Source organism: Sorex fumeus, unplaced genomic scaffold (genome assembly GCF_029834395.1).
Source record: "Sorex fumeus unplaced genomic scaffold, SorFum_2.1 ptg000103l, whole genome shotgun sequence".
Classification (NCBI taxonomy): domain Eukaryota; kingdom Metazoa; phylum Chordata; class Mammalia; order Eulipotyphla; family Soricidae; genus Sorex; species Sorex fumeus.
In genome coordinates, this window is record NW_026606160.1 from 3359027 (window position 1) to 3383274 (window position 24248).

General features: G+C 48.8%; 1 pseudogene; it reads right to left on the reverse strand.

Moving 5' to 3' along the window:
- Window positions 1-23021: 23021 nt before the first annotated feature.
- On the reverse strand, window positions 23022-23984 carry LOC130042560 (uncharacterized protein C6orf62 homolog; annotated as a pseudogene).
- Window positions 23985-24248: the final 264 nt, after the last annotated feature.

The window sequence follows — 24248 nt, forward strand, 5'->3', positions numbered from 1 at the left end:
CCTATATGGATGCCCTTAATATCTTTTTCTTGCCTAACCACAATTGCAAATACTTCCAGCACTAAATTGAACAGGATTGGTGAGAGTGGCCATCCTTGTCTTGTCCCTGATCTTAGAGGAAAGGCTCTTAGTTTTCCCCATTGAGGATTATGCTTGCCATAGGTTTGTGGTAGATGGCTTTGACTCTATTGAGGAAAGTTCCTTCAAAACCCATTTTGGTGAGAGTTTTCATCCTTAATGGGGGTTGGATCTTGCCAAATGCTTTCTCCACATCTACTGATATGACCATATGGTTTTTATGTTTTCTTTTGTTGACATGGTGGATTCTGTTGATTAATTTTCGAATATTAAACCATTCTTGCATCCCCGGAATAAATCCCACTTGGTCGTTGTGTATGATCTTATTGATGAGATGTTGGATTCTATGTGCTAATATTTTGTTGAGGATCTTCGCACCCATGTTCATCAGGAAAATTGGCCTTTAGTTTTCTTTTTTACTGGTATCTTTGTTTGCTTTAGCTATTAGAGAGACATGTGCCTCATAGAAACTGTTTGGGAGATTTCCTGTTTCTTCCATTTCCAGGAAAAGCTTGAGAAGAACTGGTAACAGGTCCTCTGTAAAAGTTTGGAAGAATTCACTAGTGAATCCATCTGGACCTGGGCTTTTGTTTTTAGGAAGACTTTTTTGTTTTGCTTTGTTCTGTTTTATTTTTATTTATCTATTTATTTTTGCTTTTTGAGTCACACCTGGCGATGCACAGGGGTTACTCCTGGCTCTGCACTCAGGCGTTATTCCTGGCGGTGCTCAGGGGACCATATGGGATTCTGGGAATCGAACCCAGGCTGGCTGCATTCAAGGCAAATACCCTACCCGTTGTGCTAGCTCTCCAGCCCCGTTTTTTTTTTAAAGAAGATTTTTGATCACTGTTTCAATTCCCTTGATACTAATAGGTTTATTGAGGTATTCCAAGTCTCCCTTGTTTAATCCTGGGAGAATATTGGAATCCAGGAATTTATCCATTTCTTCTAGGTTCTCTTGCTTCGTGTCATACAGACTTTCAAAGTCATCTCTGATGATCTTTTGTTTTTGTTGTGTTATCTCCCTTTTCATTTCTGATTCGTTTTATTAGGGTTCTTGCTCTCTTTTTCTTTGTGAGTCTTGCTAGTGGTTTATCAATCTTGTTTATTTTCTCAGAGAACCAGCTCTTGGTTTCATTGATCTTACGGATTGTTTCTTGGGTTTCCATGTCATTGATTTGTGCTCCAAGTTTTGTTATTTCTTTCCTTCTGCCTGGCTTGGCCTCTTTCTGTTGGTCCTTTTCTAAGATCTTGAGTTGTGAAGTCAAGCTATTTATATAAGCCCTTTCTTCCTTCCTGAGAAATACTTGCAGAGCTTTAAGTTTCCCCCTTAAAATGGCTTTAGCTGCATCCCACAGGTTCTGGTAACTCGTGTCTTCAACCTCCTTTGTTTCCAGGTATCTTTTGATTTCTTCCTTCATGTCCTTCTTAACCACTTCATGTCCACTCGTTGTTCAAGACTGAGCTGTTCAATTTCCAGGTGTTTGATCTGCTTTTCCACTTCTGTGCATGATTAACTTCTGTCTTCAGTGCACTATGGTCTGAAAAAGATAGTTGACACAATTTCTATCTTCCTGATTCTGTTGAGGTATGTTCTGTGACCCAGCACAAGGGCTCTTGTGAAAACTGTTCCGTGTTCACTGGGAAAAAATGTGTATTCTCTCTTTTGGGAATGTAAGAGCCTACATAGTCTATGAGCCCTCTCTCTTCTGTTTCTTCCTTCAAAGACAGTGTTTCCTTGGTGAGTTTTATTCTTGTTGATCTATCAAGGGGTGATAAGGTGGTAATGAAGTCTCCAACTACTATTGTGTTGCTAGCAATGTCCTCCTTAAAACCTATTAGTAGGTTTTACATATTTAGTGGGTCCCTCACTAGGTACAAATACATTTGGGAGTGTGATTTCTTTCTGTTGTGCATATCCCTCGATTCATAAAAAAAATTGCCAGCATCATTCATTGAAGAGGCTTTCCTTGCTCCACTTCATATCTCATGCTCGCTTATCAAAGATTAGACGATTCTATATGTGAGGATGTGTGTAAGGATATTCAACCCTGATCCAATGATCTGCAGCTCTGCCTTGTTCCAGTAGCATACTGTTCTAACTGCTCAAACATGAATTATTGGGAGGAAAAGTCAAAGAAGTAAGAAACCACACTGGGCAATAACTGTGCCAGGAAAAGACCTGATGGGCGCATTCCTGAGATGGTAGCAAGTGACGTGAAGTGACTCTCACCTGCCAAACGAGGGGCTGTGCTGGACTGATTAACTAGATTTTTGGAAGCTCCTATCCTTAGAAAACAACAAGTTTTTACTTTACTGTTATTACTACCATTACTTAGTACACAAAATCACGGTAGTGGTGAGAAGCAGGCTTCACACCTCTTGGCTCGTTTGGTGGGATTTGAAAACTGCTTTATAGCCCATTCGGTTTATTTTATATTCCAGGACATATCTACAGTCTTATCTGCCTGGATAGCAGATAGCCTCGTTCATTTGGTGTGAGGGTATACAATGTGGAACCATTTTTCCCCGCCGGGAGAACACTTCTCCCGTCAAGTCAATATAACTAAGTGGATCGCTCTGTGTCCTGACAACTTCACGGACCAGACCATCCTGGTCAAGGATGATACATTGACCTTAGAATCAACTGACCATACTGTGACTCCTCACCCTGCTTAAAAAAGAGCAGAGAGTTCACTGACCTGTGTGACTTAGACTGAAAAGAACGGATGCATCCAGTTCTAACTATCTCTCTTTACACTCACAGCAAGCCTAAACTAGAGACTATAGTAAACTCCCAATATACTACCCAAGTGTCTTCTTTATGACTGTCTGAAGGAGAAAACTGATGGACACTTTGGGAAGAAAAAGAAATGCCTCCCACAAAACATGGAAAGAGTTGTCAAGCCTCATCTCACCACTGCCGTGGGTTTGTGTACCATCAACAACACGCACTTCAAAAAAACCTGGCTATGGGCTGGAGCGATAGCACAGCGGGTAGGGTGCTTGCCTTCCATGCAGCCGAAACAGGTTGGATTCCCAGCATCCCATATGATCTTCCGAGCGCCATCTGGAGTAATTTCTGAATTCATGAGCCAGTAATAACCTCTCTGCATCGCCAGGTGTGACCTAAAAAGAAAAATAAAACCCGGCTAAATCAGTCCAACACTGTCCATCCTTCGGCAGGTGAGAGGAACTTAACATGCTCCCACGTGCGCTACCACCCCAGCGTCATGCCCATCAGGTCTTCTCCTGGAACCGTTATTGGCCATTGTGCTTTCTTACTTCTTTTATGGATTTCTCCTAAATTAGTCCCATTTGAAGACTGGCTTTTATATCCCATTTGGATTCTTTTAGGGTCAGCAGCATTTCTACAGTCTATAGACTTGTGATTAGACTTGTTTCGTTGGTGTGAGATGATAAACTTGGCAACCTACTCGAAATTATTTTCTCAGCCATCAAGTTTTACCAAGTTGCTCAGAATTTATCTCTAGAACAATCCATCAGAATTAGTTGCTTACAGTCTATCAAAAAATAAAGAAAAATAATAATAAAAAGAGTTTGTCTCTATAATCATCTACTAAATTGAGTGGCTCAGAATTTATTTCTATAATCAACAAATTTAGTTGCTCAGAATTTATCTCTAAATTCATCCATCAAATTTATATGGACTTGTAGACACCTACTTCGACTATTATGTTTCTTGGTCACTTGAAGATTTCCAAGTGTCACATAATATCTGAAATGTAACATAGTTGCTTCTTGGAACTAACTTCCAGTCCGCACTGGTTTCCATGGAATTCACTGACTCTAAATTATTTCTCTTGTGCACCAGAATATGTTGACAGTGTCAAGTTGCTCAAACACATATCTCCAGTCACCTGTCAAATGGACCTTTCTATACCTACAAACAATCTGTTTAAACTGTCTGCAGAAGTCAAATGGACTTTTTTCCTAATGACTCCCAATAAGTTACTTTTCATTTCTATTGGACAATTCCTCTTGTCAAACAACATCTACGTGTAAGGCAGTTGATTGCTGCAACAAACTATAGGAAAAACCTTTCTAAGAAAACACTTTAAACAGTTTTTCTCGGCTACCAGAAAATGCTGACCATATCAGCATGCTCAGAACTACTGTCTGGAGTCATCAGCAGTGCACTTTTCTCATTTCACTCTCAAGAAGTTATGGCTTAGTCATCATAAAACTTAGAAATATTCTTTCTCTATTGTCTGAAAACTTGTATTTCTCAATAACTAGGAGAAAAAATGTTTTCTGTAAGATAACAGAATTACCACACAGCAACAAACAAGAAAACCAGCTGGAGGGCACCACAGCTCCCGGAGAATGCTCCAGGCCCAAACAGAACCGATATCAGCTGGAGGTCCCAGATAGGCTAGGTGCTGCCGTCCTGCCTTCTCCAGATGGAATCCCAGTGACCATGAGCTCCTAAAAGTATAGCTCTGGCATACGGGTACCAGGACATTTTTTCCGAACTGAATGGGTCAGCCCCGGCTCCCAGACAACCTCTCATTCTGAAATCATGCCCACAACTCGCCCTCCAGCACCATCTTACACCACACACCAAGAGAGAAGAAATCCCGGTATAGGGACCCACAGCTGCCGGAGAATTCTCCAGGCCAAAAACAGAGCCGATATCACCAGGAGGTCCCAGATGGGGTAGGTGCTGCCGTTCCACCTTATCCAGATGGCATCACGGTGACCATGAGTTCCAAAATGCATGGCTCTGGCATGAGGGTACCAGGACTTTTGTTCCGAACTGCAAAGGGGCAGGCACGGCTCCCAGGCAACCTCTGTTTCTAAAAGTCACGCCCACAACTTGCCCCAGCGCCATCATAGAACTCACATCAACAAAGAAGAAAACCGGCTGGAAGGCTCAACAGCTCCCGGGGAATGCTCCAGGCCCAAACAGAACCGATATCACCGGGAGGCCCCAGATGAGGTAGTTATTGCCATCCGGCCTTCTCCAAATGGAATCCCAGTGACCATGAACTCCTAAAAGCATGGCTGTGGCATGCTGATACAAGGAGGTTTTTTCCACACTCCAAAGGGGCCGCCCCGGCTCCCAAGCAACCTCTGATTTTGGAACTCATGTCAACGATGCGACCGCCAGCGCTATTTACAGCACACAGCAACAAAGAAGAAAACCGGCTGGAGAGTTCCACAGCTCCCTGAGTATGCTCCAGGCCCCAAACAGAGCCGATATCACCGGTAGGTCCCAGATGGACTAGATGCTCCCATCCCACCTTCTCCAGAGAGTATCCAGTGACCATGACTTCGTACAAGCATGGGTCTGGCATGCGGGTCCCAAGATTTTTCTTCAGAACTGCAATGGGGCCGACCTGGCTCTGAGGCAACCTCTGATCCCTGAGTCAAACCCAAAAGTCGCCCCCCAGCACCATCTTACAACACACAGCAACAAACTAGAAAACCGGCTGGAGGGCCCCACAGCTGCAGGAGAATGCTCCAAGCCCCAAACAGAGCCGATATCACCGGGAGGTCCCAGATGGGCTAGATGCTCCCGTTCCACCTTCTCCAGAGGGTATCCAGTGACCATAGCTCGTACAAACATGGATATGGCATGCGGGTACCAGGACTTTTTTTTCCAAAATACGAAGGGGCCACCACAGCTCCCAGGCAACCTATGATTTTGGAACTCACGCCAACAACTCGCACTGAGCACCATGTTATACCACACAGCAACAAAGAAGAAAACCGGGTGGAGGAGCCCACATCTCCCAGAGAATCCTCCGGGCCTCAAACAGATTTGATAATACCAGGAGCTCCCAGATGGGGTTGATGCTGCCTTCCCGCCTTCTCCAGAGGGATTTCCGGTGACCATGAACTCATACAAGCATGGCTCTGGCATTCGGTACCAGGAAATTTTTTCCAAACTCAATGGGTTCGCCCCGATTCCTAGAAAACCTTTGATCTCGAAAGTCAGTACCACGAGGCGCCCCCCAGCGCCATCTTACACCACACAGCAATGAAGAAGCAACTGGCTGGAGGGACCCACACCTTCCAGACAATGCTCCGGGGCTCAAACATTCAATATCACCTATTCAATATCACCTGGAGGTCCCAGATGGTGTAGGTGCCGCCTTCTCCAGAGGGAGTTTCGGTGACCATGAGCTCATACAAGCATGTGTCTGACATGTGGGTACCAGGACATTTTATCCTAACTACAATGGGGCCGACCCAGCTCCCAGGCAACCTTTGATTGCATAGGTCACGCACACGATGTGCCACCCAGCGCCATCTTACACCAAAAAGCAACAAAGAAGAAAACCGGTGGGAGAGCCACACAACTCTCGGAAAATGTTCCGGGCCCACCTAGAGGCAATATCACCTGGAGGTCCCAGATGGGCTAGGTAATGCCATCCTGCCTTCTCCAGAGGGTATCCCAGTGACCATAAGCTCCTACAAGTATGGATCTGGAATACTGGTACCAGAATATTTTTTCCAAACTCAATGGGTCCGTCCCGGCAACCAGGCAACCACTGAATCCTGAGTCAAACCCACAACTCGCCCCGCAGCGCCATCTTACACTACACAGCAACAAAGAAGAAAACTGGCTGGAGGGACCCACAGCTCCCGGAGAATGCTTCCGGCCGAAAATGGAGCCGATATCACTGGAAGGTACCAGCAGGGTTAGGTGCTGCTGTCCACCTTCTCAGAGAAAATTCCGGTGAGCACAAGCTCCAAAAAGCAAAATTATGTGGGCATGATTTCAGAATCAGAGGTTGCCTGGGAGCTGGGGCAGACCCATTGAGTTTGGAAAAAAAGTCCTGGTACCCTCATGCCAGAGCCATGTGGGTACCAGGACTTTTTATCCGAACTGCAAAGGGGGCAGCCCGGCTCCCAGGGAACATCTGATTCCAGAAGTCATGCCCACAACTCGCACACAGCGCAAACTTACAACACACAGCAACAAAGAAGAAAACCGGCTGGAGGGCCCCACAGCTGCAGGAGAATGCTTGAGGCCGAAAATGGAGCTGATATCACTGGGAAGTCCCCGAAGAAGTAGGTGCTGCCGTCCCGCCTTCTCCAGAGAAAATCCCGGTGATTATGACCTCCAAAAAGTATGGCTCTGGCATGTGGGTACCAGAACTTTTTCCCCGAACTGCAAAAGGGCCGCCCTGGCTCCCAGGCAACCTCTGATTCCGGAAGTCATGCCCACAACTCACACACAGCGCCAATTTACAACACACAGCAACAAAGAAGAAAACCGGCTGGAGGGCCACACAGCTGCAGGAGAATGCTTCAGGCCAAAAATTGAGCTGATATCACTGGAAGGTCCCCGAAGAAGTAGGTGCTGCCGTCCCGCCTTCTCCAGAGAAAATCCCGGTGATTATGACCTCCAAAAAGCATGGCTCTGGCATGTGGGTACCAGGACTTTTTCCCCGAACTGCAAAAGGGCCGCCCTGGCTCCCAGGCAATCACTGATTCCAGAAGTCATGCCCACAACTCGCCCCCATACCATCTTACAACACACAGTAACAAAGTAGAAAACCGGCAGGAGGGCCCCACAGCTGCAGGAGAATGCTCCAGGCCCCAAACAGAGCCGCTATCACCGGGAGGTCCCAGATGGGCTAGATGTTCCCGTCCCATATTCTGCAGAGGGTATCCAGTGACCATGAGCTCGTATAAACATGGATATGGCATGCGGGTACCAGGACTTTTTTTCCAAACTGCGAAGGGGCTACCCCGGTTCTTAGGCAACCTCTGATTTTGGAACTCACGCCAACGACTCGCACCCAGCTCCATATTACACCACACATCAACAAAAAAGAAAACCGGGTGGAGGAGCACACAGCTCCCAGACAATGCTCTGGGCCTCAAATATTCAACATCACCTGGAGGTCCCCGATGGTGTAGGTGCTGCCATCCCGCCTTCTCCAGAGGGAGTTTCAGTGACCATGAGCTCACACAAGGATGTGTCAGACATATGGGTACCAGGACATTTTATCTGAACTACAATGGAGCCGACCCAGCTCCCAGGCAACCTTTGATTCCACAAGTCACGCACACGACGCGCCACTCAGCGCCAACTTACACCAAAAAGCAACAAAGAAGAAAACCTGTGGGAGGGCCACACAGCTCCCGGAAAATGCTCCGGGCCCACCTAGAGGCAATATCACCTGAAGGTCCCAGATGGGCTACGTACTGCCATCCTGCCTTCTCCAGAGGGTATGCCAGTGACCATAAGCTCCTACAAGTATGGCTCTGGCATACTGGTACCAGGACATTTTTTCCAAACTCAATGGGTCCGCCCCGGCAACCAGACAACCTCTGAGTCCTGAGTCAAACCCACAACTCGCCCCCCAGCGCCATCTTACACTACACAGCAACAAAGAAGAAAACTGGCTGGAGGGACCCACAGCTCCCGGAGAATGCTTCCGGCCGAAAATGGAGCCGATATCACTGGAAGGTCCCAGCAGGGGTAGGTGCTGCTGTCCACCTTCTCAGAGAAAATCCCAGTGAGCACAAGCTCCAAAAAGCAAAATCATATGGGCATGATTTCAGAATCAGAGGTTGCCTGGGAGCCGGACCGGACCCATTGAGTTCGGAAAAAATGTCCTGGTACCATCATGCCAGAGCCATGTGGGTACCAGGACTTTTTATCCGTACTGCAAAGGGGGCAGCCCGGCTACCAGGCAACCTGTGATTCCAGAAGTCATGCCCACAACTCGCACACAGCACCAATTTACAACACAGCAACAAAGAAGAAAACTGGCTGGAGGGCCCCACAACTGCAGGAAAATTCTTCAGGCCGAAAATGGAGCCGATATCACTGGGAGGTCCCCGAAGAACTAGGTGCTGCCGTCCCACCTTCTCCAGAGAAAATCCCAGTGATTAAGAGCTCCAAAAAGCATGGCTCTTTCATGGGGGTACCAGGACTTTTTTCCCGAACTGCAAAAGGGCCGCCCTTGTTACCAGGCAACCTCTGATTCCGGAAGTCATGCCCACAACTCGCCCCCATGCCATCTTACAACACACAGCAACAAACTAGAAAACTGGCTGGAGGAGAATGCTCCAGGCCCCAAACAGAGCCAATATCACCGGGAGGTCCCAGATGGGCTAGATGTTCCCGTCCCACCTTCTTCAGAGGGTATCCAGTGACCATGAGCTCGTACAAACATGGATATGGCATGCGGGTACCAGGACTTTTTTTCGAAACTGCGAAGGGGCTACCCCGGTTCCTAGGCAATCTCTGATTTTGGAACTCACGCCAACGACTCGCACCCAGCGCCATATTACACCCCACATCAACAAAAAAGAAAACCGGGTGGAGGAGCACACAGCTCCCAGAGAATGCTCTGGGCCTCAAATATTCAACATCACCTGGAGGTCCCAGATGGTGTAGGTGCTGCCGTCCCGCCTTCTCCAGAGGGAGTTTCAGTGACCATGAGCTCATACAAGGATGTGTCTGACATATGGGTACCGGGACATTTTATCTGAACTACAATGGAGCCGACCCAGCCCCCAGGCAACCTTTGATTCCATAAGTCACGCACACGACCTGCCACTCAGCGCCATCTTACACCAAAAAGCAACAAAGAAGAAAACCTGTGGGAGGGCCACACAGCTCCCGGAAAATGCTCCGGGCTCAACTAGAGGCGATATCACCTGAAGGTCCCAGATGGGCTACGTACTGCCATCCTGCCTTCTCCAGAGGGTATGCCAGTGACCATAAGCTCCTACAAGTATGGCTCTGGCATACTGGTACCAGGACATTTTTTCCAAACTCAATGGGTCTGCCCCGGCAACCAGACAACCTCTGAGTCCTGAGTCAAACCCACAACTCGCCCCCCAGCGCCATCTTACACTACACAGCAACAAAGAAGAAAACTGGCTGGAGGGACCCACAGCTCCCGGAGAATGCTTCCGGCCGAAAATGGAGCCAATATCACTGGAAGGTCCCAGCAGGGGTAGGTGCTGCTGTCCACCTTCTCAGAGAAAATCCCAGTGAGCACAAGCTCCAAAAAGCAAAATCATATGGGCATGATTTCAGAATCAGAGGTTGCCTGGGAGCCTGACCGGACCCATTGAGTTCGGAAAAAATGTCCTGGTACCATCATGCCAGAGCCATGTGGGTACCAGGACTTTTTATCCGTACTGCAAAGGGGGCAGCCCGGCTCCCAGGCAACCTCTGATTCCAGAAGTCATGCCCACAACTCCCACACAGCACCAATTTACAACACACAGCAACAAAGAAGAAAACTGGCTGGAGGGCCCCACAACTGCAGGAAAATTCTTCAGGCCGAAAATGGAGCCGATATCACTGGGAGGTCCCCGAAGAACTAGGTGCTGCCGTCCCACCTTCTCCAGAGAAAATCCCAGTGATTATGAGCTCCAAAAAGCATGGCTCTTTCATGGGGGTACCAGGACTTTTTTCCCGAACTGCAAAAGGGCCGCCCTGGCTTCCAGGCAACCTCTCATTCCGGAAGTCATGCCCACAACTCGCACACAGCACCAATTTACAACACACAGCAACAAAGAAGAAAACTGGCTGGAGGGCCCCACAACTGCAGGAAAATTCTTCAGGCCGAAAATGGAGCTGATATCACTGGGAGGTCCCCGAAGAACTAGGTGCTGCCGTCCCGCCTTCTCCAGAGAAAATCCCGGTGATTATGACCCCCAAAAAGCATGGCTCTTTCATGGGGGTACCAGGACTTTTTTCCCGAACTGCAAAAGGGCCGCCCTGGCTCCCAGGCAATCACTGATTCCGGAAGTCATGCCCACAACCCGCCCCCATACCACCTTACAACACACAGTAACAAAGTAGAAAACCGGCTGGAGAGCCTCACAGCTGCAGTAGAATGTTCCAGGCCCCAAACAGAGCCGCTATCACCGGGAGGTCCCAGATGGGCTAGATGTTCCCATCCCACCTTCTTCAGAGGGTATCCAGTGACCATGAGCTCGTACAAACATGGATATGGCATGTGGGTACCAGGACTTTTTTTCCAAACTGCGAAGGGGCCACCCCGGTTCCTAGGCAACCTCTGATTTTGGAACTCACGCCAACGACTCGCACCCGGCGCCATATTACACCACACAGCAACAAAGAAAAAAACCGGCTGGAGGAGCACATAGCTCCCAGACAATGCTCTGGGCCTCAAATATTCAACATCATCTGGAGGTCCCAGATGGTGTACGTGCTGCCGTCCCGCCTTCTCCAGAGGGAGTTTCAGTGACCATGAGCTCATACAAGGATGTGTCTGACATATGGGTACCAGGACATTTTATCTGAACTACAATGGAGCGGACCCAGCTCCCAGGCAACCTTTGATTCCATAAGTCACGCACACGACCCGCCACTCAGCGCCATCTTACACCAAAAAGCAACAAAGAAGAAAACCGGTGGGAGGGCCACACAGCTCCCGGAAAATGCTCCGGGCCCAACTAGAGGCAATATCACCTGGAGGTCCCAGATAGGCTAGGTACTGCCATCCTGCCTTCTCCAGAGTGTATCCCAGTGACCATAAGCTCCTACAAGTATGGATCTGGCATACTGGTACCAGAATATTTTTTCCAAACTCAATGGGTCCATCCCTGCAAGCAGGCAACCACTGAGTCCTGAGTCAAACCCACAACTCGCCCCCCAGCGCCATCTTACACTACACAGCAACAAAGAAGAAAACTGGCTGGAGGGACCCACAGCTCCCTGAGAATGCTTCCGGCCGAAAATGGAGCCGATATCACTGGAAGGTCCCAGCAGGGGTAGGTGCTGCTGTCCACCTTCTCAGAGAAAATCCCAGTGAGCACAAGCTCCAAAAAGCAAAATCATATGGGCATGATTTCAGAATCAGAGGTTGCCTGGGAGCCGGACCGGACCCATTGAGTTCGGAAAAAATGTCCTGGTACCATCATGCCAGAGCCATGTGGGTACCAGGACTTTTTATCCGAACTGCAAAGGGAGCAGCCCGGCTCCCAGGCAACCTCTGATTCCAGAAGTCATGCCCACAACTCGCACACAGCGCCAATATACAACACACAGCAACAAAGAAGAAAACCGGCTGGAGGGCCCCTCAGCTGCAGGAGAATGCTTCAGGCCGAAAATGGAGCTGATATCACTGGGAGGTCCCCGAAGAAGTAGGTGCTGCCGTCCTGCCTTCTCCAGTGAAAATCCCGGTGATTATGACCTCCAAAAAGCATGGCTCTGGCATGTGGGTACCAGGACATTTTCCCCGAACTGCAAAAGGGCCGCCCTGGCTCCCAGGCAATCACTGATTCCAGAAGTCATGCCAACAACTCGCCCCCATGCCATCTTACAACACACAGCAACAAACTAGAAAACCAGCTGGAGGGCCCCACAGCTGCAGGAGAATGCTCCAGGCCCCAAACAGAGCCGATATCACCGTGAGGGCCCAGATGGGATAGATGTTCCCATCCCACCTTTTCCAGAGCGTATCCAGTGACCATGAGCTCGTACAAACTTGGATATGGCATGCGGGTACCAGGACTTTTTTTCCAAACTGCGAAGGGGCCACCCCGGTTCCTAGGCAACCTCTGATTTTGGAACTCACGCCAACGACTCACAACCAGCGCCATATTACAGCACACAGCAACAAAGAAGAAAACCAGCTGGAGGAGCACACAGCTCCCAGACAATGCTCCGGGCCTCAAATATTCAACATCACCTGGAGGCCCCAGATGGTGTAGGGGCTCCCGTCCCGCCTTCTCCAGATAAAGTTTCGGTGACCATGAGCTCATACTAGCATGTGTCTGGCATGTGGGTACCAGGACATTTTATCCGAACTACAATGGGGCCGACCCAGCTCCCAGGCAACTTTTGATTCCATACGTCATTCACACGACTCGCCACCCAGCGCCAGCTTACACAGAAAAGCAACAAACGAGAAAACCGGCAGGAGGGCCACACAGCTCCCAGAAAATGCTCCGGGCCCAACCAGAGTCGATATCACCTGGAGGTCCCAGATGGGCTAGGTCCTGCTGTCCTGCCTTCTCCAGAGGGCATCCCAGTGACCATAAGCTCCTACAAGTATGGTTCTGGAAAACTGGTACCAGGACATTTTTTCCAAACTCAATGGGTCCGCCCCGGCAAACAGGCTTCCTCTGAGTCCTGAGTCAAACCCACAACTTGCCCCCCAGCGCCATCTTACACTACACAGCAACAAAGAAGAAACCTAGCTGGATGGCCCCACAGTTCCCTTAGAATACTTCCGGCCAAAAATGGAGCCGATATCACTGGAAGGTCTCAGCTGGGGTAGGTGATGCTGTCCCTCCTTCTCAGAGAAAATCCCGGTGACCACAGCTCCAAAAAGCAAAATTATGTGGGCATGATTTCAGAATCAGAGATTGCCTGGGAGCTGGGGCAGACCCACTGAGTTCGGAAAAAATGTCCTGGTACCCTCATGTCAGAGTCATGTGGGTACCAGGACTTTTTATCCGAACTGCAGAGGGGGCAGCCAGCTCCCAGGCAACCTCTGATTCCAGAAGTCATGCCCACAACTCGCACACAGCGCAAACTTACAACACACAGCAACAAAGAAGAAAACCGGCTGGAGGGCCCCACAGCTGCAGGAGAATGCTTCAGGCCGAAAATGGAGCCGATATCACTGGGAGGTCTCCAAAGAAGTAAGTGCTGCCATCCCGCCTTCTATAGAGGGAGTTTTGGTGACCATGAGCTCATACAAGCATGTGTCTGGCATGTGGGTACGAGGACAGTTTATCCGAACTACAATGGAGCCGACCCAGCTCCCAGGCAACCTTTGATTCCATAAGTCACGCACACGACCCGCCACCCAGCGCCATCTTACACCAAAAAGCAACAAAGAAGAAAACCGGTGGGAGGGCCACACAGCTCCCGGAAAATGCTCCGGGCCCAACTAGAGGCGATGTCACCTGAAGGTCCCAGATGGGCTACGTACTGCCATCCTGCCTTCTCCAGAGTGTATCCCAGTGACCATAAGCTCCTTCAAGTATGGCTCTGGCATACTGGTACCAGGACATTTTTTCCAAACTCAATGGGTCCGCCCCGGCAACCAGGCAACCTCTGAGTCCTGAGTCAAACCCATAACTCGCCCCCCAGCGCCATCTTACACTACACAGCAACAAAGAAGAAAACTGGCTGGAGGGACCCACAGCTCCCGGAGAATTCTTCTGGCCGAAAATGGAGCCGATATCACTGGAAGGTCCCAGCAGGGTTAGGTGCTGCTGTCCACCTTCTCAGAGAAAATCCCGGTGCGCGCAAGCTCCATAAAGCAAAATCATGTGGGCATGATTTCAGAATCAGAGGTTGCCTGGAAGCCGGACCGGACCCATTGAGTTCGGAAAAAATGTCCTGGTACCATCATGCCAGAGCCATGTGGGTACCAGGGCTTTTTATCCGAACTGCAAAGGGGGCAGCCCAGCTCCCAGGCAACCTCTGATTCCAGAAGTCATGCCCACAACTCGCACACAGCGCCAATTTACAACACACAGCAACAAAGAAGAAAACCGGCTGGAGGGCCCCACATCTGCAGGAGAATGCTTCTGGCCGAAAATGGAGCGGATATCACTGGGAGGTCCCCGAAGAAGTAGGTGCTGCCGTCCCGCCTTCTCCAGAGAATATCCCAGTGATTATGAGCTCCAAAAAGCATGGCTCTGGCATGTGGGTACCAGGACTTTTTTCCCGAACTGCAAAAGGGCCACCCTTGTTCCCAGGCAACCTCTGATTCCGGAAGTCATGCCCACAACTCGCCCCCATGCCATCTTACAACACACAGCAACAAACTAGAAAACTGGCTGGAGGAGAATGCTCCAGGCCCCAAACAGAGCCAATATCACCAGGAGGTCCCAGATGGGCTAGATGCTCCCGCCCCACCTTCTCCAGAGGGTATCCAGTGACCATGAGCTCATATAAACATGGATATGGCATGCGGGTACCAGGACTTTTTTTCCAAACTGCGAAGGGGCCACCCCGGCTCCCAGGCAACCTCTGATTCTGGAACTCACGCCAACGACTCGCACCCAGCGCCATATTACACCACACAGCAACAAAGAAGAAAACCGGCTGGAGGAGCCCACATCTCCCGGAGAATCCTCCGGGCCTCAAACAGATTTGATAACACCGGGAGATCCCAGATGTGGTTGATGCTGCCTTCCCACCTTTTCCAGAGGGATTTCCGGTGACCATGAGCTCATAGAAGCATGGCTCTGGCATTCAGTACCAGGATATTTTTTCCAAACTCAATGGGTTCGCTCCGACTCCTAGAAAACCTCTGATCCCGAAAGTCAGTACCACGAGGCGCCCCCCAGCACCATCTTACACCACACAGCAACAAAGAAGAAAACCGGCTGGAGGGACCCAGAGCTCCCAGACAATTCTCTGGGGCTCAAACATTCTATATCACCTGGAGGTCCCAGATGGTGTAGTGCTGCTGTCCCACCGTCTCCAGAGGGAGTTTCGGTGACCATGAGCTCATACAAGCATGTGTCTGGCATGTGGGTACCAGGACATTTTATCCGAACTACAATGGGGCCGACCCAGCTCCCAGGAAACCTTTGATTCCATAAGTCACGCACAGGACTCTCCACCCAGCGCCAGCTTACACCAAAAAGCAACAAAGGAGAAAACCGGTGGGAGGGACACACAGCTCCAGGAAAATGCTCCGGGCCCAACCAGAGGCGATATCAACTGAAGGTCCCAGTTGGGCTAGGTACTGCCATCCTGCCTTCTCCAGAGGGTATCCCAGTGACCATAAGCTCCTACAAGTATGGTTCTGGAAAACTGGTACCAGGACATTTTTTCCAAACTCAATGGTTCTGCCCCGGCAACCAGGCAACCACTGAGTCCTGAGTCAAACCCACAACTCGCCCCCCAGCACCATATTACACTACAAAGAAACAAAGAAGAAAACTGGCTGGAGGGCCCCACAGCTCCCGTAGAATGCTTCTGGCCAAAAATGGAGCCGATATCACTGGAAGTTCCCAGCAGGGGTAGGTGCTGCTGTCCCGCCTTCTCAGAGAAAATCCCGGTGACCACGAGCTCCAAAAAGCAAAATCATGTGGGCATGACTTCAGAATCAGAGGTTGCCTGTTAGCCGGACTGGACCCATGGAGTTCGGAAAAACTGTCCTGGTACCCTCATGCCAGAGCCATGTGGGTACCAGGACTTTTTTGTCCGAATCTCAAAGGGGGCAGTCCAGCTCCCAGACAACCTCTGATTCCAGAAGTCATGCCCACAACTCGCTCACAGCGCAATCTTACAACACACAGCAACAAAGAAGAAAACTGGCTGGAGGTCCCTACAGCTCCCGGAGAATGCTCTAGGCCACAAACAGAGCCAGTGTCACTGGTAGTTCCCAGATGGGCTGTGTGCTCCCATCCTGCCTTCTCCAGAGGGTATCCCAGTGACCATGAGCTCATACAAGCATGGGTCTGTTATATGGGTACCAGGACTTTTATTCCCAACTGCAAAGGGCCGCCTTGGCTCACAGGCAACCTGATTCTGAAGTCGCGCCGACACCTAGTCCCCCAGTGCCATCTTACACCACACAGCAACAAAGAAGAAAACCGGCTCGAGGGTTCCACAGATCCCGTGAATGGTCCCGACCCAAACAGAGCCGATATCCCTGGGCGGTCCCAGATGCGCTAGGTGCTGCCGTCCCGCCTTTTCCAGAGGGAATCTCGGTGACCATGAGCTCCTACAAGCATGGGTCTGGCATGCAGGTACCAGGACATTTTTTAAGAACGGCAATATGGCCGCCCCGGCGCCAAGGCAACCTGTGATTCAAAAGTCATGCCACAACTCGCCCTCCAGCACCATCTTATGCACACAACAACAAAGAAGGAAACCGGTGGAGGGCCCCACAGCTCCCGGAGAATGCTCCAGGCAAAAACAGAGCCAATATCACCCGGAGGTCCCAGATGGGCTAGGTGCTTCCGTCACGCCTTCTCCATACGGAATCTCGGTGACCATGAGCTTCTACAGGCATAGCCTGGGCATGCTGGTACCAGGACATTTTTTCTGAACTGCAATGGGGCCGTCTTGGCTGCAGGCAACCTCTGATTATGAAGTCACACCCACATCTCGCCCCCCAGTGTCATCTTACAGCACACAGCAACAAAGAAGAAAACTGGCTGGAGGTCCCCAGAGCTCCAAGACAATGCTCCAGGGCCCAAACAAAGCTGATATCACTGGGAGGTCCCAGATGAGCTAGGTCCTACAGTCCCGCCTTCTCAAGAGGGAATCCCGGTGACCATGAGCTCCTACAGATATGGCTCTGGCATGCAGGTACCAGGACAATTTTTCCGAACTGCAATGATGCACCCCGGCTCCAGGGCAAGCTCTGATTTTGGATGCCCTGCCCACAACTCGCCCCCAGGGCCATATTACAGCACACACCAAGAAAGAAGAAAACTGGCTGGAGGGACCCATAACTCCCGGAGCATGCTCCAGGCACAAACAGAGCCAATATCACTCGGAGGTCCCCAATGCGGTAGGTGCTGCCGTCCCACTTCTCCAGAGGGAACCCGGTGAGCATGAGCTCCTACAAGCATAGCTCTGGCAACCTGGTACCAGGATATTTTTTCAGAACTTCAATGGGGCCACCCCAGTCACAGGCAACCTCTGATTCTGGAAGTTGTGCCCACAACTCGCCCCCCCAGCGCCATCTTACAGCACACAGTAAGAAAGAAGAAAACGGCGGTGGGCCTACAGCTCCCAGACAAAGAACCAGGCCCCAAACAGAGCCAACATCACCCTGAGGTACCAGATGGGGTAGGTGCTGCCGTCCCGCATTCTCCAGAGGGAATCCCGGTGGCCATGAGCTCCTACAAGCATGGCTCTGGCATGCGGGTACCAGGACATTTTTTCCGAACTGCAATGGGGCTGCCCCGGTCACAGGCAACCTCTGCTTCCAGAAGTCACGCCCACAACTCGCCCCCCAGAGCCATCTTACACCACACAGCAAAAAAGAAGAAAACCCGGCATAGGGACCCACAGCTCCCAGAGAATGCTTCAAGCCCCAAACGGAGCAGATATCACTGGGAGGTCCCAGATGGAGTAGGTGCTGCCGTCCTGCCTTCTCCATAGGGAATCCCGGTGACCATGAGCTCCTACAGGCATGGGTCTGGCATGCGGGTACCAGGACTTTTTTTCCGAACTGCAAAGGGGCCGCCTCGGCTCCCAGGCAATCTCTGATTCCGGAAGTCATGCCCACGACTAGCCCCCAACGCCATCTTACAACACACAGCAACAAAGAAGAAAACCAGCTGGAGGGCCCCATAGCTCCCGGAGAATGCTCCAGGCCCCAAACAGAGCCGATATCACCAGGAGGTCCCAGATGGGCTAGGTGCTCCCGTCCAGCCTTTTCCAGAGAGTATCCCAGTGACCATGAGCTCATACAAGCATGGCTCTGGCATCCGGGTACCAGGGCATTTTTTCCGATCAGCAACGATGCACTGGGTTCCAGGGCATTCTCTTACTTTGAATGTCCCGCCCACAACTTGCCGCATTTTTAATCTATTTTAATTTATCTTTAATCCCGCCCACAACTTGCCCACATTTTTAATCGATGTTAAAAATGCGCACTGCATCCTAAATTTACACCTGTCCTTTTGGTTTATACATACTTCACTCCATATACAATGTGAAGTAAAATGAGGATTATTTTATTCTCCAATGAAGTCTACTGGCAGAGAGAAACAGAAACAAAGAAACAGCTGGTCATCAATGGGATGAGAGAGGACCTGGATGTTTTAAACAAGAAAAAGGGGTAAGAAACCCTATTTTATACGAGGGCGTTGGGAAAAGTGCCATGTCAAAAGGAGCATGTAAATTGAGACTAGAAAGATGAAAAGCAACACTTGCAGGATTTTCAGGTCAGAGAGAGAAAATGACCCAGGCAGAAAGAAATGTCAAATTGATGGAAAGTCCCAAAGGTGGAAATGTGGGTTGAATTCAATGCAGTGCTTGAGAAAAAGCAGGTGGCCAACGCGTGAATAAAGAATTAAGAGAGAAAGAGAGAGGCTGAGAGTAGTACAGAGGTGCAAGCACTTGCTTTGCACACAGTACTGGATTCCCCACACACTGCAGGGCAGGATCCCTGAGCACAGATCCAGGAGTAATCCTTGAATACTGCCAGGTGTGACACAAACCCCACCCCCTCCGCAATGGGGGACAGGGGAAGAGAGAAAGGAGAAAAGGAGAAGGGAGGAAGAGCAAAGGGAACCAAATCATGTGTCTTTTATCCTCAGGGAAGTAGGAAGCTACTTAGGGGATCAGGGACAATTGTGACTGATGATAGGACCAATCACCCTAATCACTAGGCTCAAGAGCAGAAGTGAATTAGCACAGCTCGGCGGTCACAGAGACAGGCCACTTCCATGCATTCAGGGCCAAAGGAAAGAAGAGTGAAATGAAGAGGTTTAAAAAGAGACAACCAATATCGAATGTTTGGAAACGACTCCTTCCAATATTTTTTTCAAGTCATCGGAAAAGCTGAAAGCAACTAAAAACATGGAATTTAAGTCACCATCCCCACCACCACAAGGACAGCCTCTCTCGGGTCACAGGAACCTTCCTTCCTATGCCCTGCACCCTTGGTAATCTCAGTTCTGTCATCAGAGTCTATGGGTCTATTTTCAGTGAACACTGTCTATTCCTTACCTTGGATGATCTACCGATGAGATCATCCAGGAAGACTTAGCCTTCAAGTTCTTTTTCTTTTCTTTAAATACACTTGAAAATAGGTAGCCTACTTACACTTGGAGAAAAATGTTAAAAAGTTTTACAAGAAAATCTCCCTCGTGTTCCCAGCCTACCTATGGATAACCACTGATACTTCTACTAAATACTCCTTAGAACAATAGTATAATGCTGTACGACTGAACTACATCAGTTCTCCATTGATGGGCACGTACTTGTTTCAAGTCCTTTGCTGTTACAAAGAGCTGTGGTGTAAAAAACATTGTTGATGTGTTGTTTTCTAAATGTGAGATTAAGTAGATCTAACTTTCTACATTTAATTACAGTTCATTAAGCTTGTATTACTATCATTCTTTATCAATGGAAATGTACTTGCACATCTTGAATTTTAATACTTTGCTTAGCATGTTGTCAGTTAAAATTCTTGGAAAAAAATTTGAACCCACTGCAATAGCTCACTTATAAAAGTTCAGGAATCTTCCAGACTCACCCAAATCATCAATCTTTAAATGATCTTCAGCCACAACATCCAGAAAGGAGTCACCAACTTTTCCTTTGACATTCATGTTTCCCCATCATGCTTTATAACGTAGACAATGTTACTTTATCTTCTGAACTGGAAAAGGAAGCAGACCTTTTACTCATTTGAAAAGGTTCTTTCAAATAATTGTTTTTAGAACTTGGGGAGTCAAAGAAATAGTGTTGGGGTGTGTGTGTGCAAAAATATGTTCTTTTAGAGTCATTTTTTTTCTTTCCAAAACTGAACTCAGAAGGAGACACCACAAATCAAAGGCACGTCTCCACTCCTAGAGGAAGGGAAACTCCCACCATACAGGAAATAGCAAGGACATCATTGTAAGGCCTCAGTATAACACCTGCCACAACTCCCTGAAGTCATGGTCACAGCCATGTGGGGACATTTAGCAATCACTGCCATTTGTGAAGTCTGTTTTACTTTCACACAGCTTGCTGATGAAAGCTCTCTGCTCCTGTTCCTAAAGGACTATCCCAGCGCTGTGAGGCACTTCAGGCAACTCAAGTGCTTGTTGTGGAGGTCTCTGACAGGGAGCTGTCATTGAGACAGCAATGCGATGTTTTTCAGAGCATTTGAACATGGGTCCATACCGTGAACTCATCTAACACGGTCCTCCTCCACTGCTGAATTAACCGAATCACAGGCTAGAACTTCTCTGGGCTGTCATCGGAACCGAGGACATCTCCCTTGTCAAGTTAAACCCTCTGAGAGCTCAGACATTTTTCAGATGAGGAAAGTCATCATCCTTAGACAAACACTGAATTTCAGGCCACCCGAAGACATTCTTAAGGGTGACCAAAGACCCACAAAAATTTGCTGAAAAATGTTACCGTTATAACGCAACCTACCAGACGCCTTTTTCTGACCTTTACCAATTAAGACACCTGTTTGCTGGTGAGGGTCAAGCTTCTCAAATGAATCACCCTAAAAAGGGATCTACAGAAGCACACCCTTAACGTGTGGTAGACTCAAGTAGGCAAGCTTTACCAAGCCTTTCTACAGCAGGGCCTTTCAGAAACTTAACTAGAATAAAACTCGAGTATATAAAAGCCTGATGAAAATATCCTTGACTACAATTGACATCAGATTATTATTACTGCTGTTGTGGGTTTTTTTTTTTTTGAGGGGGGGAAGGGGCACACCCAGCATTGTTCAGGTCTTACGGAGGAGGCAACTCAGAAACACTGCCTCCAGAAAAGCACACAGACTATCTAGGCACTATTATTAACTGGCGGTGTTGAGTTCTGCAGATTATTCCAATTCTAAGAACTAGCAAACAGCTTTTTGCTCTGATTCCCAGAAGGAAACTGGGAAATACATAGGATCCTTTCAAATCCTCACCTGCTCAGCGCACCTGCCCACACCGCCTGCCCACACGCTCAGCGTCCAGCTGGGCCCCACGGGCTGGCAAGGACCCCCACCCCCATGCCCGCCCCTCACCTGCTCTGAGCGCCCGCCCACACGCTCAGCATCCAGCTGGGCCCCAAGCACAGGCCACCTAGCAGCAGCTTGGCATGGCGGGCGCAGCCCAGGGCCTCGGAGGTGGCGTGCAGGAGCCGGGCAGTCTCCAAGGAGCCACCACCAGCGGTCGGCGGTCAACGCCCGTGACGCAGTCCGCACAGGCACGCAGGACACGGAGCCCGCCTCAGCGTGAGACCTGGCAGGTGGGGAGCGTGAGCCCGCAGTCCCAGCCAGGCCTGCCCCACCCGCCTTCCCGCTGACCTTTAAAGGCCAGAGCAACAGCGCTTTCCCCCTCCCGCCCCCACCAACTGGCCCCTAGCCACGCCCCCTAAGTGGGGGCATTATGACATACATTGTTTGATTATGTTCACAAGCCAGTTAGTTTCAGCCCTCAGGAAAGAAACACAGCCAAATGTTCTGGCCTGTTATTTACAACCTCAAGCATCTGGTGTCAAGTGGGTCTGGTGTCATCTGGTCTATGAGAAAAGACTGACTCTTCTGCTATACTAAGATTTAGGTTTTTTACTTAAGGCAGCTTAAAGAAAGAGATGTTGAGCCTCATTGAAACCAATCTGGACACACACGTCTTGTCTCGCCCATTTTCATGGTTCCCTGTATTCCTGACCGTTAGTGGGATAGTCTACATGGACTCGTCTGGTTTTTTTTTTTTTTAAACAAACCTGGCCCAGTAAAATGAGGCTAGAATACCTGCAATGAGATGCTTTTTTCATTTAAGATTTCTTTTCCGTGGTTGAATTTTCTTTTTAGAACAACTACTTCTGGTCATTAGATTGAATCTGACAGTGTTCTGGATCAACGGTAATTATAGCAAAGCTATTGCATTTGTAAAAATTATTTATTCTCCTACATGTACTTCTTACCCTCTAAATGCTGATGACAGATGTCAAAGAGGCAAAAACCAGCTCAAATGGAAAGACCGTCAAAAAGAGTATCACCTTGTGCTTTCAAATACATTGAAGCATTTCGGTGTACAATAGTCCTTTCATTTGACATTTTTAACAAGATGCTGATACAGTGCAGCAAATATGCAAAGTCTTCTTTCACACAGTCTGTGAAGAAGACAGCTAATTTTTTTTCAGTTCTGAGATACAAATGATTTAAAAAGAAATCAGGATGAACAAGTTTCAAAATGCAGAGTGTTCTGTGCATGAGTCCATTTTCTTTAATCTCTGAAAGAATAAAGTGGTAAGAAAACAAGACAAGATCTCCTGCTGCACTCTGATCTTCTCCACTGTGCTGGCCCAGACTCTATTCTGGCTTGGAAGGATGCAGGTGTTTCTTTACGGTGCCAACCTCCCAGTGGGTGAGCTGTTCCTCTGGCAGGTAGAGGCAGATGCTGCATAACTTGAAGATATTACCTTTATTTTTTGGAGTCTGCAAATGCTGTTGGTCGATAAAGAGAAACACTGACTGGTTGGGATTGTTGACAACAATTCCAGTCTTGTCCTTGTGGCTCAGTACATGCAGAAAGTGTTTTTCATAGTCACAGTGATGAAACTCAAATTTGGCATGAATGAGACGAAAAGGCTCATCAGATTCCTTCCAACTAGAAAACAGTAGACAGACAATTTTTTTCAATAACATTCTAAGGCCACAGAATGAAATACATCTCCTGAGTACAGTCAATGACATCCCTTCTCACAGACTGGTATCGAGGAGCAGGAAGCTGGACCACATCCTCCTTTAAAAGCTCTATGGAACTTTCCAAGGAATAGCTGGAATCCCGCACACCTTTTAGGATATTTTCTTATAATTATTCGTCATGACTGGTTTGACCTCAGACACTTCAAAACCTGCTGATTTTTTTCTTCTTCTCCTTGAATGCAAAGGTAATATACATCTTGAAGTCAAACTGGTCAGCTAGAGCTTCTTTTTCTTTCTAAGCTGAGCATGTAGTCTGTACAGAGCTTGTTTCTTCTACACGGACTCATCTTCACCATCTAGTCCGGCCCCAACAGAAAGAGACAGTGAGAGAGAAAGACAGAGAGAGACAGAGAGAAAGATACCGCCACTCCTCCAATAAGAAACTAGGAATAGTTCTCAAAAGCCAGAGTTTGAAAACAGGATTTGAAAACGGAAGTCCCTGGTTAGATGCTCAGTACCCTGTGGTCCCATGAACACTGCCAGCAACAACCTTTCACACCAAACCTGAAGTAGCTCCTGAGAACTAATAGGTGTGACCTCAAATCAAAAGCCAACGTTTGAAGTCATGGTTCCCACCACCAATTGAATGAATGTTCACAGCGCATTATATACTTAGGACCAAATCTTTGCTGGAATAAAAAACTAGCCACGATAACCCTGTGTGCATATTTCTGAGAATAAGACCTTCCTTGGGTCTAGAGTGATAGTGCAGTGGATAGAGCATTTGGTCCCCAAGGAACTGCTCAGAGTTGTTCCTGAGTTACAGAGCCAGGAGTAACCTCTGAGCATTTCCAGTCTGCTTCCCCGACGAAAATAGAAATGAAGAAAGCC